At 36.9% G+C, this 21,004-nt stretch overlaps 1 long non-coding RNA gene across 1 annotated transcript in view; it reads left to right on the top strand.

Moving 5' to 3' along the window:
- Nucleotides 14,171–21,004, top strand: part of LOC110394687 — an 18,550-nt gene continuing 11,716 nt past the window's right edge. Inside the window, exon 1 of the long non-coding RNA XR_002435804.1 lies at nucleotides 14,171–14,368. This is a non-coding gene — a long non-coding RNA (uncharacterized LOC110394687). The remainder of the gene's footprint in view (nucleotides 14,369–21,004) is intronic.

The following is a 21,004-nucleotide window of genomic DNA, read 5'->3' as shown; positions in this document are numbered from 1 at the left end:
GTTGCATACAGTTCCTGCTATTTCTTAGCACATGAAGGGTGATGTTAAAACAGTGTTCATCGAGAGGCTGGATGAGAAGAGATTTTCCTTTATGTAAAAAACTTGTCCACAAATATTTATCTATTTATTTATTGCTGATTAAACAGTATCAAACTGTAGAATAATTGGCTCTGTTCAAGGTCTCACTTCTTTTCATGGTTTACTGAGCCCTGGTTCAGAACATGACAAGACTACTCCAAGGTTAGGAGTATGTGATAATGTACTTGATATTATATAGAAATGCTTGATAATTTGAGAATTTCTCTTTGCAGATATCACATAACTTCAGAGAAAAAAAAATCCTAATGTAGGAAAAAAAGGAAAATAGTTTATTAGAGACAGGCTGAGAATGTGGAAAAGAAGGCTCCATTATCACGTACTTCAGTAATGGTGAAAAATGGCAATATGAGAGTTGAATTCATTTAAGACGCTTTTTATATAACGTAATGCTGAAGATTTCTGAAAGGAGATCTGCCATATGAGGGGAAGGTCCAGCATGACATGAAAATTAATTTCATCTGGCTAGTGGGTGAAAAGAATGGAGTACAGGAAGCACTATCCCCCTCCTACAGCCTCCACCATTTTGAGAAGCACTGGGTTTTCCTCATAGTGTTGTAGAAAATGAGAATGTAGTGCAGGGCAGAACTTCATCCTAATCTCTCTTGTTGTCATACATAGTGTAAATGAATATAGAGATCTGATCTAACCAGCGAGTCTCATGTTTCATTTCATGATGACAACGTGAATTTTTTCCAACCAACATATAAAATAAGCTTACAGGCACTCTCCCAGCTAGTTTATCAAATTAAATACGTGTTTCATTATTGAGAGTGACAGAAATTTCTAATTATATTCACTAAGTGTAATGTTAGACTGTAGTAGTGCTGGAAATGGGAAAACCGAAGCACTCATTGACATGGCTATGATTCAGTCATACAGTGAAGATAAATCAGTGACCATCTGCTCTAAACTGTATCTATGAAATGTAAAGATGCTTTACATTGCTCTAGCATTACTCTAGCAGTGGAACATACAAATTGATAAATATATTGCAGGCTTCACTGTGTTTAGTTCAGTGTCTTAACAACAGATGTGAAAGTAATTTGTACAATCAGACTTAGATTGCTGGTTGCTTCCACAGTATCTAATTTCTCAGATCATAAAGCTTTATCCTTAAAGATTGTATACTGCAATATCCAAGCATATAATTGCTGATTGCATTAAAGAAATAAAATGCTTGCCAGGTGCAAATACTGCTATTACTATCACTGTCACTGTAACATTTAATTGCTTAATGTCCAAAGAATGCCTGAAATGAAGTATCTTTAAACTCGTTTTCTTATCTTATGATTTTTATGTCATGCCACTGATGGTGAAAAAAAGTTCATTAAAGCTTTCAAACTCCAAGTACCTGAGGGAAAGTTCTGATTAATTCCACCATTTAAACTGAGGTTAATTAATTGTGAAGAAGATTAATTGTTCTCTCCTCCTTTCTCTCTTTGAAAATATTTTTTTGTGATGAGATTATAGCACCTATTAATCCATTTCAGAGACTTATAGACATAGAAATATTGGAGGTAAAAGATGACTTAAGGAATATAATTCTGAGAAAAAAAAATGAACATAACTAAATTAAAGGCAAATTCCCCTTTACAATGATCTGTTGAGGGATCTGGTACTTTAATTTCAGAAGTGTGCAAGCAATCAAAACTAAGATTCAATGGCTTAGATAATGTCTACATGACACATTTTAAAAAGAGTTGAAGGTACTGGGCATTTTAGGAGATATTCATTTATTCAGCTGGGAGCCACTTTCCTAGACCTAGATAACTGAGATAGGGATGCACTTCTCTTTTTCTTCTTTTTTATTTTTTTCTCTCCCCTTAACAGAAAACCTCTCTGAAAGCAATATAGCCTGGCAGACTTATAATAACATGGCTAATAAAAATGAAGAATTGCATCAGTAGTACTATCGTTACATAATACAAATGTCTTGAAGTAATGTATTTGATGGCAAGCAGACAGACAGAATTGCCTTGAACAGATAAAGGGAAATATATATAAGCTAGAATGACCAAAAAAAAAAAAAAAAATCTCCTTACCTTAACTAGAGTGGGAACCTGACCACTTTTATCTCCTACCATTAAAATACAGTGATGTCTGGGAAAAGTGTTGCAATTCTATGCACGTGAATATGTAGAACAATAAAAAAGGTCATTTTTTCCTGTAGCCATTATCAGTAAGCTTTTTTTTTTTTCCGTGTTTACTGATGTTACACTTTGAAAACCCTCCCTTCTCAGAAGCTGTGGGAAAACAAACAAAATAAAACAAACAACTTTTGGAAAGAAAATCTGAAATTTAATGTCAAGTAGTTTTTGACATCTTTTTTTTTCTTTTAATGCTTTATTTAATGTCATAATAATGGTCAAGAATCACTTTAATACAATTAACAGCTTCCTGTATAATTAAATGGTATGAAACAATCTGTTATTTCTCAAACTCTTATGACTGCTACTACTTATAACTATTTGAACCAGCTTATCTGGGAAGGAAAGAGACCCTTCAAGACTGGGAACAGACTTAACATTTTAATTAACTTCATATCGCAATTATTTTTTTAGTTAAAAATACATACTTTTATTTACCATATAGAATGCAATCCTGAGTATATCCACATTACTGTTTTCTCTTTAATGTCAAATAAATAAAAATGAAAAAATCTATACAAGTAAGAACATTCAGAAAAGAAAAGTCAGGAATTTATATTAAAAAAAACTCAAATATATTGTGCTTTTTTTTTTAATGTTCAGTTAATTCAAAGTAGCATAATTAGAACTCATGATGAAAATTTTAAGTATTTGAACTGTTCATTAGTATGTTAGGAATTTTGTTTTCACAGCTTTTGCGCAGCTGAGAAGTGAAGTGTCAGGGCCCAGTGAGGGTTAGCAGCTCCACAGGAACCAGGCACGGGGAATCATGGGGGCCTTGAAGGTAGGACATGTACACCTCCAGGGACCAGAGCTAATTGAGAACAGCTCCCGCCCCATACTGGGCATCTCTCTGGACACAGGCTAGACTGTGTCTTTCACACTGGGGACCTACACATTGGTGTAGGGTAGAGCTGCAGGGAGCTGGAGATGAGCCCTGTTGTGACCTTGATGAGTCAGGGAAGGACTGAGGGGATTCTGGGTTGGGTACTGGCGGCTTCATTACTTATTTGTACACAAAACAAGATATATTTATTGTGTCACAAAAAAAAAAAAAAAAAAAACCAACACATAGTAGTCTCCTTTGTATAACATCATCAAATTTATTAGAAATTTAAATTAGAAAAAAACTTTTAAGTGCAGTTATAAGAATTTAAATTTTCTAGCTATATTACCATGTATTTCTTTCAAACTGCAGTGATTCTGCATTAAAAAAAAAATAGTATTTGATTATGTGAAGGATTACATTCAAAATTATATTCTTATTCTTTTAATTGTCTTCATTTTGCATTTGGCAAGATGAATTCCTGTCACTTAATTACTTCAAGTTCACCAGCTGCAAAAACACTTGACTTTTAGGGAGGGCCCCAAAAAATAATCCAGACAGCAATGCCATTTGCAAACAAATAACCAAGAACAGTAGTGAATTTTTAAAATGGCAAATTATTCAGAAAGGAAAACAATTTTTCTTAACAGTACTGCAAGTTAATTATGTTCCCAAATTCAGTATACATGAAATATTGCTTTAAACTAGGGGAATTTTGTTTTTAACTTTTAAATAACAACCTATTACTTCCAAACTTGGAGAAGTCACATAAATCCACTCCTCATCTATTTCCAAAAGTTTGATTTCAGACCTGATCAGAAAATGAAACCAAACACTGTTGTTAGACTGCTTGAGTCTACAGTCAGTCTTGTTTTCTTGCAGCCACATATTTCTAAATGTTTAAATTGTTTCCTAAAATTCTCTGGCTACTGTTCATGTCTTTGAACGTATACAAAAAAAGAAATGTTTTAGAGAGAGAACGTATAGCCAGATTTCTCTAGGATTTATCTTTTATATTGTCTATGGAATAAGAAACAGTTATATATATTTTTTTCAAACTGGTGTGAGGAATTTACACCAAAAAAAATTTAACATCTTTCCCTTCCACCACCAACAAAATGTGGCATGTATGACATGAGAAGCCAGAGGTCTGCTAGAAGTATCTTATTTGACACAAACCATGCAAATGCCCTGATGACAGTGTAATCTACTCTGTGATTAGGACAAAGTGTCAGCTGGGTAATGATACTATACCTACTTATATGTGTACGTGCCGCGGATTTTCCAGGAATTTAGAGCCGAACGCTACACGGTGCGGGAAGCACAACAATCTCAATATGAGTACACAAGCTTCAACTTTAATGGAGTACTTCACAACATATATAGAAACTGAGTTACACCTGGCAAACTGCCATTGGTGGGGCTACCCCAGCCCCATCCTCTGATTGGTGATTACAACTTGTTGAACAAACAAAGCCAAACAGCAACCACCCCCCCTGTGCCCAACAGTTAACCTCCTGATACTTCTGTCCTTGGGCTCCGCCCCACCCAAGGACCCCTAGGCCCTGCCAACCATCCACCCAGAACTACTCCATACACACACTCTGCAGTACTTCCTTGCTCGTACAGTCGCTCAAGTGATCCGTGGCCACCCTAATCCTGCAACATGTACGCATGCTATAACAAATTGCATCCTGTTCATGATAGTGTGAATACTTATGGTAAATCATCCTGAAGTAATAACTAGATGGTTTTTTACATCCCTTATTCTAAATGATACATCTTAGAGAATGCTGTATCTGAAAGCTGATGTGATTCCTCTATAATATTAAACTGTTAGTACTCTCTTTGCTTATAAAGCACTTTTTGATTCACTGGCATAAAAATGCATGATATTACCAGATGTCTAGACAGCTTCTTTCCCGGTAAGTGTAATACCATTTCAGCAATTGAGAATTCCCAGAAGAAACTTAAGTGTGAAACTGAAAGACTCATGAGGAAGTCAATGAAGATGTATTCAAATGAGTGACAAAAACAGAGGAACTTGGATTCAGAATCCATTCACACATTTCTGTTAGGTTATGTATCATATATAACATCTTTAAAAGTGTCAGTAAAACAATAATCAGATTGTTGCATAATCTTGAAAAGGCAAAACAGCTTTCCCAAATGTGCGTAAGAACTTCTTCACAGTAAGGGTGACAGAGCACTGGAACGGGATGCCCAGAGAGGTTGTGGAGTCTTCTTCTCTGGAGACGTTCAAGACCTGCCTGGACACCTACCTGTGCAACTTGCTGTAGGGAGCCTGCATTGGCAGAGGGGTTGGACTGAATGATCTCTAGAGGTCCCTTCCAGCCCCTATGATTCTGTGATTCTGAATTAACTTTATGTAAAATGAGACTAGTTTAGCTAGGACTATAAATGACATGCAGATATGGGAAGGCACAGAATGAAATCTCAGAATCATGCTATCATAGGCTTCTTTGTAATATATAATAATTTATAAGAAGAGATATAAATCTTACAGACAGAGGAGATAACATATCCATGTATCCTATTTTGAGAATACAAATCCTCAGAATCTTCTCATCTGCAAAAATAGGAACACACCATTTATGGGATGCCAGGAATTTATTAACCATTTAAAGTTTTAAGTGTACAACAGCTAAAATGGTTAGTCCAGTTAAAAGTTTACTAACATTATCAAATCACCAAATAACTGAAAGATGAATTTTTTTCATTAATATGCTTAAAAATTAATAAAATGGGAAGGGAAGGGAAGGGAAGGGAAGGGAAGGGAAGGGAAGGGAAGGGAAGGGAAGGGAAGGGAAGGGAAGGGAAGGGAAGGGAAGGGAAGGGAAGGGAAGGGAAGGGAAGAAGGCAAGGCAAGGCAAGGCAAGGCAAGGCAAGGCAAGGCAAGGGAAGAGGCTCGAGCCAGGACAAGGTAATTTCAGACAAAGCAAGCCTCCATCCTGAAGCCTTTTAGAGACGGTGCAAAGTCTCAGTGGCCTGTTACTAGTAACAGCAGGGCTATATGTACTGGAACGTAGACTAAAAGACTTGAGTACAGTAGTAATTCAACAAAAATAGAAAGCTTTTTTCTTTCTGCTTTCAGAAGAAAGCAGAATCATCATTGTATTTTGCAGAGAATTTGCCACTAATGGTGTGCTTGGCACAATCTTAGAAAACCCTGTAGACTAAAATCTATCAGGGGAGTTAGGTAGAGGAACAAACAGTTCCTAAATGCTTTCTAGACTAAATGCGAGCTATATGCTGAGCCATCCAGCTCTGTCAAGATTCAATGTCAGTTGTCAAAAATCTTTAAAGCAGAAAGTAAAGTTACGGACTGTAGGTTCCCCCCAAGGGGAGAGAAACTCCTTGAAGCAGCCAGCAAAGTCTCTCAATTTCAATTTTGGATACAGTTCAAAATATTGCACAATCCCCACTGTAAGTCCAGTTTAACTGAGATAAGAGAAGTATAGAAAAGTAATGAAGGAGAAAAATACAAATGAACACCTGAAATCAAAAATGAAAAACTACAGATAATACATGTTTCATTTAAAATGGAAGTCCATTCAAGTCACCAGGTCAGGGTACGCTCATAGTTCTCACATTCATACTTGTAATATTAAGAAGTGCTTGGAATAGCAATTTCTATCTTGTACTCTTGACTATTTATTTTCAGGGACTTTTTAACATACAGAAATGGTATGGAGTGCATCATATCCAGTGATGTAAATGTCTTTGATCTATACCACATTTGCTTTTAGGTCCTTAGATTTCTCATTTCTCTGTTTCTAAATTTTCTAATTCTAATTTTATTTTAAAAAGCAAATTAAGGAAGAAAATTACTTTTAAAAGCTACAGAACTCTTTTGAGAGCTCTGACTAAAAAACTAGTATGAGTGTGTAAAAGAGATAAGAAAATACAGCTATACTGGTTCTCTCGATTGGAAGATTCACCAGTGATATTGCTAAGAAGTCCATTCAGTTCTGAATGCTGATAGGAAAAGGAAAGTAAATTTAGTTATAAAGGCACTGAAGTAACAGGCTTTTCCTGAGACAACTACAGACATATTATGAGAAACATGAGGACTTAAATCTTCCACTGATTTTCATACAGTGAAAGAAACAAATTCTAAGATGTTAATAGAATCTACACTTTTGCCAGCAGTTGATGAATGAAATAGTTCCAATTATTATGGCAATTATTACCATTATTATGGCCCATTAAAATAAATAAATAAATAAATACACAGTGATAGTAATTATTACAAGTAATCATAATGTTTTCAAGAACTTAGCATTGAGATAAAAGTAGATTGCAAACAAAATACTTAAGAGAGAAAAAAAGGATGCTAGGCTTTATATAGTGATAGTGACCAATTGTCCAGTGGACTATTGTACATCAAGGAGTTACTGATCCACATAATAGTTAAACTGAGGAGACTCAGACAAGGCCTTTAGGCTATGCTGCCTTGCTGGCTACAGGCTAACCTCAGCTGTCTCCTTTTAACAGAGGAGCAGCAAGCAGCTCACACGCTGTGCAAGTGACTGTATTAGCTGTGTGTCCTTACCTTTATCACAAAGTGAAATAAAGAACTTACTCATGAGCATCTGTTTTGCTGGACAAGAGAGAAATAATGAAAAATAATGTTTTCTTGTAAGTCCTGTAAAAGAGACGCGGTCTGCATGGTATGTTACATGTGGATCAGAGGTTCATTTGATGCTGCATGATGACGGCAACTCTATGTTGCCATCATCTAGAGATTAACTATACTATTCTCAATTTCCTTACAGTATCAGCTCCAACAAACAACATTTTAAATGATACTTTCCAAACTGTTTTGCTAACTGAGATTATCATAGACAAGCCCTTTCTCCTGTCAAACATTTGAGCAAGTTGTTTTTAACAGATTCTTAGGCCTTTCTCTATATTCTGTTTTTTTTTCCTTCCATTCTTCTATTCAAAATTAAGTTTGAAGAAGAAGATTAAACCAGGCTCATGAGAGATGAGCCTAGGGGCAGAATGCCAGGGCTAGAGGTGAGACCAACATCCCATCTGAAGCACATCTACACCAATGCACATAGCATATGTAACAAACAGGAGGAGCTATTGTGCAGAAGGAAAATTATGATTTAGTCACCATCACCAAAACATAGGGGGGTCACTCCCGTGACTGGAGTGCTGTAATGGAGAGTTATAGGCTCTTTACATGGGATGGGTAAGGAAGGAGGGGCAGTGGCTCCCCATGTTAGGAAGTGTTTTGAGAGAGTTTTGCAGAGCTCAGTGCTGGGAATGATAAATTTGAGTCCTTATGGGTAAGGATAAGGGGAAAGCCAACAAGGCTGACATACTGTTGGGATTCTGCTACAGACCACCCAACCAGAATGAAGAGACAGATGAAGCATTTTATAGGTAGCTAGCAGAAGTCACACAATCGCTAGGTCTTGTTCTCATGGTGCACTTCAACTTACCTGATATTTGCACTAAATACAATACAGCAGACTGGAAGCAGTCTAGGAGGGTCCTGGAATACATGGAAGATAAGTTCCTGAAACAGCTAGTTCAGGGATCCTATCAGTGGAAGTGCCCTGCTGGGCCTGCTGTTTACCTGTTGGAGATGTGGTGATCAGAAACTGCCTCAGGCATAGTGACAATGAAATGATAGAGTTCTTCATTCTTGCTGAAGTCAGGAGGACAGTCAAGAAAACTGGAATTCTGAAGTGCAGAATTTGAACTATTTAAGATATTGGTAGGGAGAGTCCCTTGTGAATCAGTCCTGAATGGTAAAGTTGTCCAGGAAGACTGGACATTCCTCAAGAAGGAATTTTAAATGCACAGGAACAGACTGTCCCCATGTGCCATAAGATGAGCTGGTGGGGAAGAAGACCAGTGTGACTGAATAGGGAATTTTGCTTAGACTCTGGGAAAAGAAGACAGGAAAAAGAAAAAAAAAAAAAAACTTGGGAGAAAGGACAGGCAACTTGAGAAGACTGTTGCTAGGATACACAGAGGAAAAATTAGAAAGGTGAAAGCCCAGCAAGAACTTAAACTGGCTACTATTGTTAAAGATAACAAAAAATGTTTTTACAAATATGTTAACAGCAAGAGGAGGACCAAAGAGAATCTCCATCCTTTACTGGATATGGTGGAGGACATTGCCATCAAGGATGAGAAACATGCTAAGGTTCTCAATGCCTTCTTTACTTCTGTCTTTAACAGTCAGACTAGTTATGGGAATGAGGATCATTCAGTTTGAAGAAGTGGAGGCTCAGGGGATACCCTGTCGTGCTCTACAACTCTCTGAAAGGAGGTTGTAGTGAAGTGGATGTTGGTCTCTTCTCCCATGTAACTAGCAACAGGATGAGACGGAATGATCTTAAGTTGTGCCAGGGGAAGATTTTCTGAAAGTGTAGATAACTGAACTATGGGAAAAATCCAACGGATTATGTATTACTATCATCAATCTTTTCCTAGTTCTGTGCTGATATACTTTTTTCTCTGGCAGATACATTACGTTACATTACCAGTCCTGCTGAAAAGAACTTGGGGGTACTGGTGGATGGCAAGCTGGGCGTGAGCCAGAAATGTGCCCTTGAAGCCCAGAAAGACAGCCATATCCTGGGACGCATCAAAAGAAGCATGGCCAGCAGGCTGAGGGAGGTTATTGTTTGTATTTCTCTCCTTCATTACTTTTCTATACTTCTCTTATCTATGTTAAACTCAACCGACAGTGTGGATTGTGCAAGATTTTGAGCTGTATCCAAAATTGAAATTGAGAGACTCTGTACTGGTGAGATCTCATCTGGAGTACTGCATTCAGATGTGGAGCTCTCAGTACAGGAGATATGTGGATCTGTTAGAGCATATCCAGAGAAAGGCCACAAAAATGATCCAAGGGAAGGAACATCTCCCCTGCAAGGACAGGCTGAGAGAGCTGGGGCTGTTTAGGCTGGAGAAGAGAAGGTTCTGATAGCAACCTTTCAGTATCTAAAGGGGGTCTGTAAGAAAGAAGGGGACGGACTCTTTAGCAGGTTCTGTTGTGATAGTACAAGGGGAAATGGTTTCAAAGTAAAGAGAGGAGATTTAGACTGGATAAGAGGAAGAAGTTTTTAACAATAAGCATAGTGAGGCACTGGAAAAGTTTGTCCAGAGAGATGGTGGAAGACGCGTACTTGGAGACTTACAAGGTCAGAATGGATGTGGCTCTGAGTAACATGATCTACCTGTACATGCCCCTGTTCACTGCAGGGGAGTTGGAATAGATGACCTTTAAATGTCCCTTCTAACGCAAAAGATGCTATGATTCTATGATTACAGTCTTGGATTTTATGCATCAAAGTAATAATACTTTTGTTATGTTTGTTGTAAATATGCGTGAAGTTCTTCCTATGCAGTGGGGGAAATGCACTTGGATTGGTGAAGCATGAGTCACAGGGATTTTGAATGATGTCCATATAAAACTCCTTAGAGCACAAATTGGCATACTTATTAGCAATATGCAGAAAAAATTTTTACCTTGCATATTTCTAAAATTCATTATTTGTAGGTGCAATTCAAATCTGACCACCCATGAAATACAGTTGGAACTAGAAAATCTAAAGCTTTCTCTAATATACTTCATTTTTCTGTGATTTGTTGATGCAATCCAAATAAATTCCTGTGAATATTAACATCAGTAATATAACCCAGTTTTCAAATCCATTTCTGCAATGGGGAAATTGATTAATTTTATTCAAATTTATTTGACCAAAGCCAAATATGATACGTGGAGGAGTATGACAATTTGATGCTATCCACCCTCCCCAGATCTCCATGCACATACATTACATACATAACATTATAAACGTAATAGCACAAAATACATTAAAAAACACATTTCTCCTGAAGTTAGCACACAAATTTCTTAAAGACACTCAATTTGCACAGGAATTTGTTTGAATGTATATCCTTTAAGGACCTTCCTACAATATAACTGTTGGTGTAGCCCTGTATTTAAAAACATTATTTTGAGAGCAAAGCTGCTGACAGTTAAAATCAAGAAAACCAGGTCTGAGCTTAGAAACAAGAAAGCAAAACAAAAAAGGGAGTTATCAATGTCATTATCATCTTAAAGAATTTCTCCCCAGACTGTAGTCGTTTTATAAATTATAACATCTCTTCCACTTGCTATGCATAACTCCATGAGTGCTCAGCAACATCAAGCTATATAAACTTGTGACATTTACTATGAGTTTTTCAGTCTGTGTGCCATTTTGAAAACCCTCTCAGTTATGAGCAGTACTTATTGGAGGGATACATGTATGTGTTTTGACTCAGATTAAATCTACAGCTAAGGTCTTCTCCGTAAAAAAAAATAGTTCTTTAGTAAATAAGGAAAATATGAAGGAGGAAATTTACCTGAAATGTGAGTAGATAAGGAAATCAACTTGTCACTAATTCTAAAGTAAAATTAGAAAAATTAAGAGAAAGTAATTTGCAAGTGTCAGAAATTGTTTGGTCTATGAAAATTTAAAATAATCCATGTTAGACAAAAATATGTACAGAGGTCAATAATATGTATCTAATGCATATTATTATAAGAGTGGAAAAGCTTGAATTTTGTACAGACTGCAAATGAGACTAGTGTTATCCTTGTAAATTTAGTGAAGGAAGATAGAAATAAACCTACATTCAATAAAAATATAAGAGCCTCAGGATACATATGTAAAAATAGTAAAAAGGGAATAGAAAATACACTGATTAGAACATTCCTGTTTCATAAATCCAAGGAATTTGAGGATATTTCTAACACAGATTCATTTTTAAGAAATAAACTTGCAGAAAAAAGCCAGGCTTTATGTGCATTTCCATTCCTTATATAAAGAAAAAGTAATCTGTGATACAGCCTAAAGTAATGTGAAAATAGTATTATATAGAAATAATATGAATTTTTGAAAAATTAAGTGGAAATATTTGTATGAGAAGCTTATTTAATAAGAAGAAATCAGAGTATTTATGAAATTTTACAAAGAAGAGGTAAAAAGTAAAATAAATTTTCAGGAAAAAAATATGCTGATCCACTGAACAAGAAAGAGGACATTTTACCAAGCTGATTATTTTTGTACGAAGTACTGACTAGTTCTGTGTAGTTAAAACACTAGGCATGTAAGAGATCACTTGACCAAAACTAAACTGAGGTCAAGAAAGTCTGCCTGACTATTACACAAATAATTGCTGACATTCTCATTACTTGAGAACAAGGCAATGTGAAGAGGTCATGAGTAGAAACTGAAATTAACTCAAGGAGAAAAATATCAAGTAAATCTGGTTAGTCTGAAATTGCGCTGAATTTGGCTTCAAAAAAGAAAGGGTCATATGTCATACTTTTGCTGACAAAAAAAAAAGAAAGACTAAACTATGATCTGAAAAAGTCATTAAGATTCTGTCCCATAAATATGGCAGTCAAAGTATCTTAGGGTCTTAGGGCTAGTGACGGAATTTCTTAATCACTTGTGATTAAGTGAAACAATGAGCTTTTGAGCCAACTAATACATAGAGCCATCATATGGGAATGGACAGAAAAAACAAGAAAACGCTGAAGAAGCTACTTTGAAGAAGTAAAGAGGATAATTTCAAATTCTCCATTACTCAAATATTATAACCCAAATGAAAGTCTAGTCTTAGAAATTACACATTGGAAATGAGTCTATCATAGAATCATAGAATCATAGAATGGCCTCGGTTGAAAAGGACCTCAAAGATCATTGAGTTTCAACCCCCTTCTGAGTGCAGGGTCACCAACCACTAGACCAGGCTGCTCAGAGCCACATCCAGCCTGGCCTTGAATGCTTCCAGGGATGGGGCATCCACAACCTCCTGGGCAACATGTTCCAGTGCGTCACCACCCTCTGTGTGTGAAAAACTTCCTCCTAATATCTAACCTACATCACCCCTGTCTCAGTTTCAAACCATTCCCCCTTGTCCTATTGCTATCCACCCTCAAAAACAATTGTTCCCCCTCCCAATTATATGCTCCCTTCAAGTAATGGAAGGCCACAATGAGGTCTCCCTGGAGCCTTCTCTTCTCCAAACTAAACAAGCCCAATTCCCTCAACCTTTCTTCACAGGAGAGGTGCTCCAGCCCTCTGATCGTCTTGGTCACCCTCCTCTGGACCCATTCCAAGAGCTCCATCTCTTTCTTGTGCTGAGGGCCCCAGGCCTGCATGCCTCACAAGAGCTGAGTAGAGGGGGACCACCACCTCCCTCTCCCTGCTGGCCACTCCTCTTTTAATGCAGCCCAGAACATAGTTGGCCTTCTGGGCTGCCAGCGCACACTGCTGGCTCACGTCCAGCTTCTCGTCCACCAGGACCCCCAAGTCCCTCTCCACAGGGCTATTGTGGCTATGAGCCACATTAATGCAGACAGAATGTCTAAAAGCACTTATGAGGTGTAATTTCTTAGTTAAGCAATGAGAAAGTATTAGCACTAGAGGAATATCTTCCACAAGTTATATCAGGAAAAAAAAGTGGAAGAATGTCATGTCTCCCTAAGTTTATGAAAGGTATAAATTTCTAAAAGCTGTCTTCTCAATGGAATGAGTAAAACAGCAGCTCATTATCAAGCATGAGACTGGATCTGACACAGGGTCTCCTGCAACCTTGAATTTTGATAGCCTCCACCAAAATGCAGGAAGAATCCAGCATGTTTTCAGATCCATTCCTCCTGTACAGCCTGCACTACCCAAATCTGAAATTAAGCATAAAACGCATTTTGCCCACCATAGTACTGTCACCATTCCTCTTGAGGGCTTCTTCAGCCCTCTTCTTTCAAAGCTGTGACTTAGAGGCTGGGATGTCAACCCATGGATATACGATCAGGATCAGACCCAGTAGAGGGGAAGCAGGGTCAGACATGGCCCCAGGTTTGCTGATCAGTGCCTTTGCAAGATAGTGTTGATTAGATTTTCTTCTGTTCACTCAGCTGCTAATCACAGGCACACACATCATTATTGTCCACAGAAGTTTCTAAACACAAGTTTTTCTGTGCCCAAGGAAACTGTCTCTGGGCATGCCCAAGAAATCTCTCATATGTGACAGATCAAATAGCTGAGCACTAAGCTGCTAGTTCAATTGGGTTCCAGAAATTCAGCATACTTAAATCTGCGAATGTAGCAGGTGCTCTCTGGTTCTAACTAACAAATGGATCTCCAGTTAATAGGATATGGAGCTCTTTGGTACCTATATTGAGGCTGGTGACCACTGCTTCTCTTAACACGGGACCACAAAGTTGCAGAAGTGTATGGGCATACAGGTTAGTTGGTGAGCACTAAACCAATGTATGACATTTCAATGTTTGAAATATACTATCTCCTAGGCATAGCATTTTCTTATAATGCATGTATATACACAATTTAGATTCTGTTTCTTTTTTCAAGATCATGTTTTAGCCCTTTTATAGATAGCATGACACAATTTTCTTTTATTAAGATCAAAATGGTTTAGTTTCAAATAATTAAGAACATTAGAAAAATATCTGTCCGTTATCTCAAAATCTTCTTTTCTTAGAATACTTGCCAAGCAGTGAAAGCAGAAACTGCACTATAAAGACCGGCCAGAAACTGCTGATGAAAATGAAAGAAACTGGGCCTTATTCCCATCTGGCAATACCAGGCAGCAGAGTTTAAAAGCAGTCTAACATAAAGCCTAAGGAGAAGAACATAAACATTGTCACCAGTCAAAAAACTGACAGGCCTGTTCAATAATCTCTGGAGCAAAAATAAAGCAGACAAGCATTAACCTACAACACATTTGCCAAGAATGCAAATGGAATCAGTGGAGAAAAAATAAGTGTAGCAAATATAGTAAGGTATGAGAGCATTATAGCATGAGAAAAAATATTAAATTTTACAAGTGATCAACTGACATAGAAACAAAAGAAAAAAAAATAGAGAATAAAAGGAGAATGATGACATTTAAATTAATAGTAACATTACAGTATTGCTAAATACCAGGCACAGTCAGTAGGGCTGGAAGATTCAGAGGCAAAAAGGTCAGAGAGCACAGGAAAAAGAGTAGATACAGAGACACTGCCCCTTCACTACAGCAAAGTACCTCAGGACATGAAGCATTTTATTTCCTAGATTCCTACTGAGACAGAAGTAAATAAGCTACAAAGAGAAGGTCAGGTCAAAAAAAATAATAAAGGTGTAAAGCATAGTTTGAGACATCTCATAATGCATATGGTGGAGCACTAAATTCACACATAAAATGCAAAAGTGGCACAGTGGTCTTGTATGGGTCGGCCAGGTATGCCAAGACACATCTACATTGAAAAAAAAAAAAAGGATATCAACATTCTTAAAAAGCTGGGATTTCTTTATCTGTATATGATTTTGCCCTGACACTCAAAACAGTTCAGCTAGCTTCTACTGAAGCTAAACAGCGGGTTCATCAGCATTAAATACGCAATGAGGAAAGCTGGCAATTCTGGCTTTGATTATGACCTCGAGCCAACTTCTACACTGTGTTCTTAATTTAGTCCTTAATTTAGTTCTTAAACCTTAATTTTAGCAAATAATGTTCCAATCTCTGAACAATTAATACAAGATGATGTCTTTTAACAAGGGTTTCCTTGTTCATTTCTATTTCAGTATTTGGTTAATCCAAGTGAGCAAGATATACACAAGGCCAAAGGTTAGGATAAAATGCTGAAATAGAGTTTTCTTCTTATGAATATTCATGTAATAACTTTTGGAATACATAGTGATTCTCTCGGAGTATTCTACCTTACCACTAACCATGTTACAAAATATATATCTTCAAACAGATAAGGACAGAAAAAGTAATTTCTAAGAAATATTCCCAATTACCCAGGGTGAGGCAGTCTGTGAATCTTAAGCAGGAAAATAAGGCATAAGAACTAAGGAGATCTGAAGATTTGCCAGCTGTTTAAAATTAGATGTCTTCTTTCTATTCCACACCAAGAGAGCTTTAGCATTGAAAATTAATAACTTTAATTGCAGTTCATCACTTATAGTGAAGAAGTTCATCAGAGTGGTAGAAATACATAACCTACAATTAAACTGCATCTTATTTCATTCAACTATCCACAGCAGTATAGCCAAGCTCAGCAGAAGCTGCTACATTAATTTGGGCAGCTAGTATATTCTGTGCTTTCTAATGCTACAGATAGAACACTGAGCACCACCCCCTCACAAGTCCTTTTGACTGCAAGTTAGGCCCATTACTGGTTAGTATCCACATATAAACACTCATCAGCTTATTAGTGACAACTGAATTCTGATTACACTATATATCTAAACTAAAGATAAAATATTGAATATTAGCACAGAATAAATAAAAGAATAATTCAGTTTTCAGAAGGATATGTAATGTGAAGAAGCAGCCAAGACATATTTATGCATATTCTAAAAGTTAGAAAATTCTTCATAAAAAAGTGTTTGAGTCTGCCTGCAGGCACTTTTACTCTCACCTTTGAGCACAGCAACATCCATGAAAAAAGCTGTAGAATTTCTGAATTTCCATTTAGGAAATACAATTGGGGGAAATAGAATGTTATGTTTTCATATCTTGTCAAGTTTCAACTCTAAACTGAAAACCTCCCCCTAAAAAATAAACAAACACCAGGAAGAGCAGCGCACAGTCAACAACTGTACGCAAACATTTTAAAAGAATTTGAGATAAGAATTCTTTATTCTAGTACTGGTATTATTTCAGAAGGTTTTAACAAAGGTCTACATTTGGCAGAAGCTTTGCATAATTTTCATATTTTACTTTCATATAGTTTCAAATTTTGGCACCAAATCAAGTTTTGGGAAACCATTAATTCATTTCTACTTAATCGGATGATTTAGTGATACTCTATTAGACTTCAATACAAAATTAAAGGAACAGTTCGAAAATTAGAGAGACGCTGTCAAAGTCTGTTAATCTAAACAAAATTATTATAGCCTACAGCTTTAAGTATTGATGTTTAAAATTACAGTTTTCAATTCACGCTTCACATTTAAATATCAGTGACCTAACTGAACATCTCCCTGCCTTAACTGAGCACAGTGAGGACAGCTGAGCTTCTGTGAACTTGGCCTAGAGTTGATGGAAGTGGTATATGCCTATCAGTTCTCAGAATCCTCAGCAGGCGTATTGTTGGGTGCCTAATGTGGACTTAAGTATCTAATTCTAAGCCTGGGGGTCTGAAGGACATTTAAATATGTTTCTGCTTAAAAATGACATGTTGTATAACAATAATTAAGATCTACAGGAGCAAATAAACTACCAGATCATGTTGAATATATGAATATCGGAAGATTTGCTTTAGGACTGAAGTCTTCACATGAACAATATTCTACAGATGATGAAATAATTCTTTGCCAACAGACACCAGATGGTTGTTAAATGACAGATGAGGGTCTACATTTGATAGAGTCAACAAAACAGGGTGTGACATATTTGAACCTAGTAATCCATATGCATGTTTCAAAGAATAAGCACCACTCGATGATTATGAAAAGTTAGTTCAAAACACTACAGCTTTCAAGATTTACTTTGCCTCAATACTTTCCTAACTGAAACAGTATCATTTACCTTTAAGTGGTAAATGCAAATAGGCTCACCTGTGTTAAGAAGGAAGGTTGAAGATCTGATTAGGAAAAGCTCATTCTTTATGGTGAACATTTTTCTCTAAATAAATTAGGATAAGATGATCCTATTGACTCACAGAAGAATTCTGTTTCATAATACAAGATGATGAGTGAGCAACATTTTTCTGTGCCTGGTGCTTAGAATAATATCTGACACACAACTATAATCCTAGAGCCTTTAAATCTGCAGTACATAGTTTAGCTGATTTGATACCTTATAAGCTGTAAATAAAGAGAAATCAGAAAAAAATATTTTCATTATAGAGTAACATATTTCATGCAGGTATGTATGAAGAGAAAAAAAGAATCAGTTTCCATTTTTGTTGTCCAACTACATTCTATCTCACAAAGTTTCTTTAACAGTATGAGACATTATCTGGGAAAATATATGATTATTCTGTAAGATACACAATCTCATCTTTGATTCAAGTTATTTTACAGATCCAACACAATAAGGACCATGAATGAGCTGACAAAAGTCAAGGAAGAATTTTCCCAATAGGGGAAAAAAATATATCATTTTTGTTTGTTTCTCATCAGTAGAGGATTATGAAAGTCCTTTCTTTTCTCAGGATTCTGAATATCATTTTGTGTTTTATCTACAAAAGAAATCTTTTTCCACCTGAAAATGCGATTGCATAATTCCTTATTTTCTAGTTACATCCTTCACTTTTGTACTGCAGCTTAAAATGTCAACTTGGGCAAAAAACAAATGAAACAAATGAAAAATGTGTGCATACACAAATGTTTCTGATATTTCAGATTAATATGTATTTCCTGCTTCACTAGAAGATCAGAGAGGCTCTTGAAGATGGTTTTAACCAGGGAAATATATGAATAACTTACCTCTTCTGCCAGAATACTGGTAACTGAAGAGAATTTTGCAATTAGTGACAAGCTTGTGAGTAATATAAAAGTCATACATTGATTTTTACAGTGGAAACTGTGGATCATGTCTGTTTTATCTCCGGGTAGATTTAAGTGCATTTTGTTTTAATGAACTATTTTTACTGTGTACTTCAGAATCTGGATCGTCCAAGTTCTTGTGTACACACTTACTGATGTTATTCTTATGCATCAGTGTGAATATAAATATATGGGTCGATGAATATGACATTATTTCAATATCAATATTAATATAGAAATGACTTGCATTGTGTTGTGCTTTTCATTACTGGGATTCAAGCCTAGGTGACTCAGAAGGTTTAAGATCCCAATCAATAACGAATAAGTAAGAGATAATAAAGAGCGCAGTCAGAATATGACCATACACCTAGTCCTTGGAGTGCAAGCATGTGATCTCTGTACTTTAGGTGAAAGTGTTCAAGAAGCCTAAGGCTGTAGACTACACACTGCTTGTTCTGCTCTGTACCAGTAATCTGCAACAAAACAAATTAGAATATCAGGAAGAACTGGAAGATTCTATGAGCTCAGATCCATACTGTATAAGTGAAGGATTCACGGAATAAGTTTCCATTGCAAGTTGGTAACAGTTAGAAAATCTTTGGTCATCCAAAGAGTCTTCAGTGTGATTGCTGAAATCATGGATATGACCAAGAATGTCCTACCACAGCAACACTGAGAGTGCTCTGGAGTGGGCTCAAACAGATGTTCATTATCACTTCGGTTTGGGAAGCCACATGCCTATTTGCTTCTCAAGCTCTACTTTCCAACCTAAAACTACAGCTGCCTGCATTATAAATGATCTGACTCTTGCTTTCTCTACATAAAATTAAAACAAACAAACAAAAAACTTTGTTTAAAATATTCAGTGTTTCTGAAGTCAGAGAAATCTATCGATACTCAATCCTTTGATAAGTAAAAAAAAGTATCAAAATATATATTTCATTGAACACCTGAAAAAGTATGTTCTTGAGATAATAGCATAACTGTCATGGTTTTATGATTTTTTGTTGTTGCTATTTCACATCATAGCATCACATAAAGCACTGGGAGTTAAAGAGTTAATGCTCCAGTTCCATGGTACCTGGTTCCTGGTACCATGGTACCTGGTTTTCCGGGTACCTGGTTCTCAGAAGAGAAGAAGAACTACTTACCCCAGAGGAGTTTGTGTTCAGAGGGAAAGATAAAACTCGCAAGCCACGAGACGCTCTCTTTTTCACTGCCTGGGAGTGCATCTTCCCCCATTGTTCTGCCTTCAGTTCTTAGAGTAAGGCCGTTGGTTTCGGACACACTCTCTCTCTCATTTTATTTGATTTATTAGCCTCAATTCCAATTATATTGTATTATATTGTGTTATCTTGCATTCCGATATCATATTTAGTAAATTAACTTTCCTCCTCAGATCATTGCCGCTGTTCTGTTTAGGCCCACCTCCCATCTCCCTACACTTCCCACCTTTCCTCTTTCCCCTGTCCTGGGGTGTCAGCCTGTGGATCCTCTGCCCCATTAGTCACAGAACCGGGCCAAACAGGCCCATAAACCATCAACACCCCCCCTCCCCTCCCTTTCCTGGGCCAGTGGGACAGTGGGCCTGTTGTCCTGCTGTCACGGACACAGATAGATCTAGAGATAACTCTGTGACAATAACATAGAAAAAAAAATATATTTCAACAGCTATTCTTTCAAGATACATCCTGTAATTTTCATACACCTTTCAGTTTGGGCATTAACTTAAAGAGAACACAGGAAGGTTCTGCTACAATAAAGGGTATGCTTGTGGTGTATAACAATTCATTCCTGATGATCAGCAGAAAACTAAGAGCAAATTTGGGCCAAGCATTATACCTCACAGATATATCCTTGTGCAGAAAGTGGTATTTTGCCAGGTAAATGATACAAATACTCAGAGGGATAAGTAGTCAACTTTTCAGTGCTTTCATTCGGATACATGAGAAAAGATGACGAGCTATAAGGTCCTTCATTTAGCATTTTTTATGAGAACTGGTCAAGATGTTTTAAGCTGTGAAGGATTTTATATAAGAGTTTCATAAACTGCTGTTGGGAAACTCCCCACGTTCCCCACAGGGTTACCCGCTCCGGCGTGGGAAGCTTGACACTCAATGTGCGTTCATGCAGCTCCAACTTTATTGTAGCAACACACCATCTTATATAGCATCTATGCTTCCAGGGATACAGGGTCTATGCGACCAAGCGTATAAGAGAACAATACCGTTACCCAGGCTAATTTTGTGTACAGTACATGTTGTTAAGTACAGAACTCTACTAGAAACACCACATTCCATGCAGGTATAACTTACCCCTTTCATCTAAGATTACATCGTAAATCATTAGTAAATCAGTAGCTACGTGCTGCCGAGCAACCT

This window comes from Numida meleagris, chromosome 2, assembly GCF_002078875.1.
Source record: "Numida meleagris isolate 19003 breed g44 Domestic line chromosome 2, NumMel1.0, whole genome shotgun sequence".
NCBI lineage: Eukaryota > Metazoa > Chordata > Aves > Galliformes > Numididae > Numida > Numida meleagris.
The sequence above is the reverse complement of the archived record's forward strand: the minus strand, read 5'-3'. Positions and strand labels throughout refer to the sequence as shown.